This window comes from Oncorhynchus clarkii, unplaced genomic scaffold, assembly GCF_045791955.1.
Source record: "Oncorhynchus clarkii lewisi isolate Uvic-CL-2024 unplaced genomic scaffold, UVic_Ocla_1.0 unplaced_contig_12713_pilon_pilon, whole genome shotgun sequence".
Classification (NCBI taxonomy): Eukaryota; Metazoa; Chordata; class Actinopteri; order Salmoniformes; family Salmonidae; genus Oncorhynchus; species Oncorhynchus clarkii.
In genome coordinates, this window is record NW_027259554.1 from 20,297 (window position 1) to 28,755 (window position 8,459).

The following is an 8,459-nucleotide window of genomic DNA, read 5'->3' on the forward strand; positions in this document are numbered from 1 at the left end:
TTTGATTCATTCAGACATCTCTCCTAAAAATACAAAACTACAATTGTAGATACTTAAAACAGAACTACATTTTAAAAAGTCAGAAAAGTGGAGAAGAACAAATCAGGATAAAACTGTTTTTGATTAAATAGTATCTTTCAATAAAACAAAAATAAGTGAACAATATTATAAAAAGTGTTGAACGAAAGTCAGTGTTGAAGCCATGTTGATGTAGAGTAGGTGGAAACCACGCTGGTGATCTTTAGCCTGCTGGTGATACAATATCCATGTCTGACTGCTAATAGACACTGAACACATACAAACGCAACATGTAAAGTGTTGGTCCCATATTTCATGAGTTGAAATAAAAAATCCCAGAATTGTTCCGTACGTACAAAAAGCTTTTACATTCCTCTGTTAGTGAGCATTTCTCCTTTGCCAAGATAATCCACCCACCTGCATCCCGGCCCAGTCATGAGAAATCCATTGATTAGGGCTGAAATAATTAATTTAAATTGACTGATTTTATTCTACAAACTGTAAGTCAGTAAAATCTTTGAAATTGTTGCATGTTGCGTTGCCATTTTTGTTCAGTATAGACGCAATGTAGCAGATGCTTTTATCCCAAAGAGACGTAGTTATGCGTGTATACATATGGGTGATCTCAGGAATTGTACCCACTATCCTGGCACAGCAAGTGCCATGTTCTACAAACTGAGCTACAGAGGACCAGTAACCAGGAGCAGTTTTCTAACCAATTCTGAACATAGAGGAATATGATCCAGATATGGCCTGCATATCCTCCACTATACGCCCAGTTCCACGAAGGGCATAAGTCTGAAGCAGCAACAGTGTGGACATGGCCATGTCTTCCATTGGGGACCACTCCTCCATCACCTCCTCTCAATGGTTCTCTTCCTCCTCAGAGGACTCTGGGCGCTCAAAGTCTTCAGCTCGCTGTACTGCACCTACACACAGAGGAATATGGCCAGGTATCATTCATAACAGCAGAGCTGTAGGGCTACAGTGTCTGAGGAGGTCATACTACCAGTTGCGGTCACACAACAGTCACAGTAGCACTCAACTAGTGTTGCAAAATTCTGCTAACTTCCCCGATTGGAGGATTCACACACTTCCTGCTTATTCCCTCCTGAATCCACGAATCTTCCAACAGATTTCCTCCAAAAACTAGGACTTTTGGGAAAGTTAACAGAATTTTGCAACCCTACTCTCAACTCTGTGCTGACAATAGTCACATAAGTTATCAACTCTGTGGTGACAATAGTCACAGAAGTTATCAACTCTGTGGTGACAATAGTCACAGAAGTTATCAACTCTGTGGTGACAATAGTCACAGAAGTTATCAACTCTGTGGTGACAATAGTCACAGAAGTTATCAACTCTGTGGTGCCTTCGCCCGGCAACTGAAAGGCACCTGACCCTAACACCTTGTATAATCCACAAGGGCTGTTAGGGAGGATACATCATAACAGACATTAGACCGGGCTGTAATTACACAGGCAACAACCTGTGGGATATTTCAGTAGAAAGCAGTGCTGAAAGACTAGAGGTTTACTGGCTTCCTGAATCTGATCTAGAGGTTTACTGGCATCCTGCATCTGATCTAGAGGTTTACTGGCATCCTGAATCTGATTTAGAGGTTTACTGGCATCCTGAATATGATCTAGAGGATTACTGGCTTCCTGAATCTGATTTAGAGGTTTACTGGCTTCCTGAATCTGATCTAGAGGTTATAACCTGAAATACTAGACATTTACTGCCTTCCTGAATCTGATCTAGAGGTTATAACCTGAAAGAATAGAGAATTACTGTCTCCCTGAATATGATCTAGAGGTTTACTGGCTTCCTGAATTTGATCTAGAGGTTATAACCTGAAATACTAGACGTTTACTGCCTTCCTGAATCTGATCTAGAGGTTATAACCTGAAATACTAGATAATTACTGGCTTCATGAATCTGATCTAGAGGTTATAACCTGAAAGACTAGATCATTACTGGCTTCATGAATCTGATCTAGAGGTTATAACCTGAAATACTAGAGGTTTACTGGCTTCCTGAATCTGATCTAGAGCATTACTGGCTTCCTGAATATGATTTAGAGGCAATAACCTGAAAAGGATACTTCCACCACTTTTTAAACTCCCATTCACTATGTCCATCACCACACCAGTGTCTACATTGGTGAATAACGACACATTTCTATGTTCTGTAGCTACAAACATAAGAAGAAAAGGTCCATTAGGTTTTGACTTTTCATGCAGAGTTTCTACATTTACATGTGATGACTTTCCAGTTTAAGGAAGAGTACTATCCAGCTCCTCGCTAATCTCACAGTCTTCCTAAATCACTGTGTTATCTGTTGAAAAGTGGTGGAATTGCCCTTTAACCTTCTATAGACACTTACCTTGTGAACATCTGAAGGAACTCTCCTCAGGAAATCAAACACCTCATTGTTGTCGATGGCGTACGGGGCCCGTAATTTCTTGGTGAATTTATTAATTCCTGAAAACAGACATTCAGGAGAAGCAAAATAAAACAGTCTGTATAAACCAGTAATCTGGGTGGATCTGATGCAGCTATAATTAAATTAAAAAAGAACAGGAACAAGTTGTCAATACATGTGTGTAGTTCCTTTACAGCCTATCAGCACGGCATGTATGATACTGTATTGTTCTGGTGTATTTGATATGCTGACCTCATAGAATCAATTCACATGGAAAATTGACAATAGTTCTAGATATCTTAACAAAAGAAAACATGCACTTACCCCATACTAGAAGGATATATCGTACAGGGATGAAGTATGTCAGAACTGTAACTGTCACCAGGATAAGGAAGGCAAGGTTGGAGAGGAATGGTACTGACCAGTTAAAGGTGCTGATGAAGAGAACACAATACATATTCATATTGACTAGAAACACAATATATATTCATACTGAGTCGAAACACAATACATATTGAGTAGAAACACAATACATATTCATACTGAGTAGAAACACAAAACATATTGAGTAGAAACACAATACATATTGAGTAGAAATACAATACATATTCATATTGAGTAGAAACACAATACATATTCATACTGAGTAGAAACACAAAACATATTCATACTGAGTAGAAACACAATACACAATACATATTCATACTGAGTAGAAACACAATACATATTGAGTAGAAACACAAAACATATTCATACTGAGTAGAAACACAATACATATTCATATTGACTAGAAACACAATACATATTCATACTGAGTAGAAACACAATACATATTGAGTAGAAACACAATACATATTCATACTGAGTAGAAACACAATACACAATACATATTGAGTAGAAACACAATACATATTCATACTGAGTAGAAACACAATACACAATACATATTGAGTAGAAACACAATACATATTCATATTGAGTAGAAACACAATACATATTGAGTAGAAACACAAAACATATTCATACTGAGTAGAAACACAATACATATTCATACTGAGTAGAAACACAATACACAATACATATTGAGTAGAAACACAATACATATTCATACTGAGTAGAAACACAATACATATTCATACTGAGTAGAAACACAATACATATTCATATTGAGTAGAAACACAATACATATTCATATTGAGTAGAAACACAATACATATTCATACTGAGTAGAAACACAATACACAATACGTATTGAGTAGAAACACAATACATATTCATACTGAGTAGAAACACAATACACAATACATATTGAGTAGAAACACAATACATATTCATACTGAGTAGAAACACAATACATATTGAGTAGAAACACAATACATATTCATATTGAGTAGAAACACAATACATATTGAGTAGAAACACAATACATATTCATACTGAGTAGAAACACAATACATATTCATACTGAGTAGAAACACAATACACAATACATATTGAGTAGAAACACAATACATATTCATATTGAGTAGAAACACAATACACAATACATATTGAGTAGAAACACAATACATATTCATATTGAGTAGAAACACAATACATATTGAGTAGAAATACAATACATATTCATATTGAGTAGAAACACAATACATATTGAGTAGAAATACAATACATATTCATATTGAGTAGAAACACAATACATATTGAGTAGAAATACAATACATATTCATATTGAGTAGAAACACAATACATATTGAGTAGAAATACAATACATATTCATACTGAGTAGAAACACAAAACATATTCATACTGAGTAGAAACACAATACATATTGACTAGAAACACAAAACATATTCATACTGAGTAGAAACACAATACATATTGACTAGAAACACAATACATATTGAGTAGAAATACAATACATATTCATATTGAGTAGAAACACAATACATATTCATATTGAGTAGAAATACAATACATATTGAGTAGAAACACAATACATATTCATATTGAGTAGAAACACAATACATATTCATACTGAGTAGAAACACAATACATATTCATATTGAGTAGAAACACAATACATATTCATATTGAGTAGAAACACAATACATATTGAGTAGAAACACAATACATATTGAGTAGAAAAACAATACACATTGAGTAGAAACACAATACACATTGAGTAGAAACACAATACACATTGAGTAGAAACACAATACATATTCATATTGAGTAAAACACAATACAATTGAGTAGAAACAATACATATTGAGTAGAAACACAATACACATTGAGTAGAAACACAATACACATTGAGTAGAAACACAATACACATTGAGTAGAAACACAATACATATTCATATTGAGTAAAACACAATACAATTGAGTAGAAACAATACATATTGAGTAGAAACACAATACACATTGAGTAGAAACACAATACATATTCATATTGAGTAGAAACACAATACATATCGAGTAGAAACAATATATATTGATATTGAGTCGAAACTGACCCTGTAAAACAACACATTACACTGCACCTATCATACAACCATGACTGACCCTGTAAAACAACACCTATCATACTACCATGACTGACCCTGTGAAACAGCACCTATCATACTACCATGACTGACTCTGTAAAACAACACCTATCATACTACCATGACTGACCCTGTAAAACAACACATTCCACTGCACCTATCATACTACCATGACTGACCCTGTGAAACAACACCTATCATACTACCATGACTGACCCTGTAAAACAACACCTATCATACTACCATGACTGACCCTGTAAAACAACACCTATCATACTACCATGACTGACCCTGTAAAACAACACCTATCATACTACCATGACTGACCCTGTAAAACAACACCTATCATACTACCATGACTGACCCTGTAGAACAAGACCTATCATACTACCATGACTGACCCTATAAAACAACACCTATCATACTACCATGACTGACCCTGTAAAACAGCACATTCCACTGCACCTATCATACTACCATGACTGACCCTGTATGATAGGTGTTGTTTTACAGGGTCAGTCATGGTAGTATGATAGGTGTTATTTTACAGGGTCAGTCATGGTAGTATGATAGGTGTTGTTTTACAGGGTCAGTCATGGTAGTATGATAGGTGTTGTTTTACAGGGTCAGTCATGGTAGTATGTACTGTTTTACAGGGTCAGTCATGGTAGTATGATAGGTGTTGTTTAACAGGGTCAGTCATGGTAATATGATAGGTGCAGTGGAATGGGTTGTTTTACAGGGTCAGTCATGGTAGTATGATAGGTGTTGTTTTACAGGGTCAGTCATGGTAGTATGATAGGTGTTGTTTTACAGGGTCAGTCATAGTAGTATGATAGGTGTTGTTTTACAGGGTCAGTCATGGTAGTATGATAGGTGTTGTTTTACAGGGTCAGTCATAGTAGCATGATAGGTGTTGTTTTACAGGGTCAGTCATAGTAGTATGATAGGTGTTGTTTTACAGGGTCAGTCATAGTAGCATGATAGGTGTTGTTTTACAGGGTCAGTCATGGTTGTATGATAGGTGCAGTGGAATGTGTTGTTTTACAGGGTCAGTCATAGTAGTATGATAGGTGTTGTTTCACAGGGTCAGTCATGGTAGTATGATAGGTGCAGTGGAATGTGTTGTTTTACAGGGTCAGTCATGGTAGTATGATAGGCGTTGTTTTACAGGGTCAGTCATGGTAGTTGAATAGGTGTTGTTTTACAGGGTCAGTCATGGTAGTATGATAGGTGTTGTTTTACAGGGTCAGTCATGGTAGTATGATAGGTGTTGTTTTACAGGGTCAGTCATGGTAGTTGAATAGGTGTTGTTTTACAGGGTCAGTCATGGTAGTACGATAGGTGTTGTTTTACAGGGTCAGTCATGGTAGTATGATAGGTGTTGTTTTACAGGGTCAGTCATAGTAGCATGATAGGTGTTGTTTTACAGGGTCAGTCATGGTTGTATGATAGGTGTTGTTTTACAGGGTCAGTCATGGTAGTATGTACTGTTTCACAGGGTCAGTCATGGTAGTATGATAGGTGCAGTGGAATGTGTTGTTTTACAGGGTCAGTCATGGTAGTATGATAGGCGTTGTTTTACAGGGTCAGTCATGGTAGTTGAATAGGTGTTGTTTTACAGGGTCAGTCATGGTAGTATGATAGGTGTTGTTTTACAGGGTCAGTCATGGTAGTATGATAGGTGTTGTTTTACAGGGTCAGTCATGGTAGTTGAATAGGTGTTGTTTTACAGGGTCAGTCATGGTAGTACGATAGGTGTTGTTTTTCATGGTAGTATGATAGGTGCAGTGGAATGTGTTGTTTTACAGGGTCAGTCATGGTAGTATGATAGGTGTTGTTTTACAGGGTCAGTCATGGTAGTATGATAGGTGTTGTTTTACAGGGTCAGTCATGGTAGTATGATAGGTGTTGTTTTACAGGGTCAGTCATGGTAGTATGATAGGTGTTGTTTTTCATGGTAGTATGATAGGTGCAGTGGAATGTGCTGTTTTACAGGGTCAGTCATGGTAGTATGATAGGTGTTGTTTTACAGGGTCAGTCATGGTAGTATGATAGGTGCAGTGGAATGTGCTGTTTTACAGGGTCAGTCATGGTAGTATGATAGGTGTTGTTTTTCATGGTAGTATGATAGGTGCAGTGGAATGTGCTGTTTCACAGGGTCAGTCATGGTAGTATGATAGGTGCAGTGGAATGTGTTGTTCTACAGGGTCAGTCATGGTAGTATGATAGGTCTTGTTCTACAGGGTCAGTCATGGTAGTATGATAGGTCTTGTTCTACAGGGTCAGTCATGGTAGTATGATAGGTGCAGTGGAATGTGCTGTTTTACAGGGTCAGTCATGGTAGTATGATAGGTGCAGTGGAATGTGTTGTTTCACAGGGTCAGTCATGGTAGTATGATAGGTGTTGTTTTACAGGGTCAGTCATGGTAGTATGATAGGTGCAGTGGAATGTGTTGTTTTACAGGGTCAGCCGTAGTAGTTCAGCACCAGTGGAGCAAATTAGGTTTAAGTGACTTGCTCAATGGCATATCGACAGATTTTTCACCTTGTCGGCTCGGATGTTCGAACCAACACCCTTTGGGTTACCACCCCAAAGCTCTAACCGCTAGGCTACCTGCCTCCCTAACTAGTGGGTTACCACCCCAAAGCTCTAACCGCTAGGCTACCTGCCTCCCTAACTAGTGGGTTACCACCCCAAAGCTCTAACCGCTAGGCTACCTGCCTCCCTAACTAGTGGGTTACCACCCCAAAGCTCTAACCGCTAGGCTACCTGCCTCCCTAACTAGTGGGTTACCACCACCAAAGCTCTAACCGCTAGGCTACCTGCCTCCCTAACTAGTGGGTTACCACCCCAAAGCTCTAACCGCTAGGCTACCTGCCTCCCTAACTAGTGGGTTACCACCCCAAAGCTCTAACCGCTAGGCTACCTGCCCAACTTCATTTTGGTTGGAGGAGATATGGGCAGAAACATACAAAAAAATATAAACAAAATATTGAATTGATAAAACAAAACCAATATTGACAATTCCTATTGATTGGATACGTGATAAAACATTATTGCAGGAATATAACACACTATCTAATTATTCTACATTTCATTGATAATACAAAATAATTGACATGCACCAACCAGAACCACATACAGAATAAATACTTCAAACCAGAACACCATGTCAAATCAACATTAATGGACAATTAAAATAAACACATGTCAAAACCAGAACACCATGTCAAATTAACATTTATGGACAATTAAAATAAACACATGTCAAAACCAGAACACCATGTCAAATCAACATTTATGGACAATTAAAATAAACACATGTCTAATTCAGACTAAAATGCTCACTTCTTAATTCTCTCCCCGAAGCATGCGATTTCCTCCAACAGGTTTTGGACAGTGATGACAGTCTCTTGAACCATGTGAATTTTTTCCATCAAACCTCTCTTCTCGGATTCCTACAGCA

The 8,459-nt window shown here is 37.5% G+C and overlaps 1 long non-coding RNA gene across 1 annotated transcript; it reads right to left on the reverse strand.

Moving 5' to 3' along the window:
• Positions 1 to 504: 504 nt before the first annotated feature.
• On the reverse strand, positions 505 to 2,850 carry LOC139400300 (uncharacterized). The gene is made up of 3 exons (XR_011632470.1): positions 2,768 to 2,850; positions 2,405 to 2,502; positions 505 to 947 (listed from the first exon to the last, which is right to left on the reverse strand). It is a non-coding gene; the product is annotated as an uncharacterized lncRNA (long non-coding RNA).
• Positions 2,851 to 8,459: the final 5,609 nt, after the last annotated feature.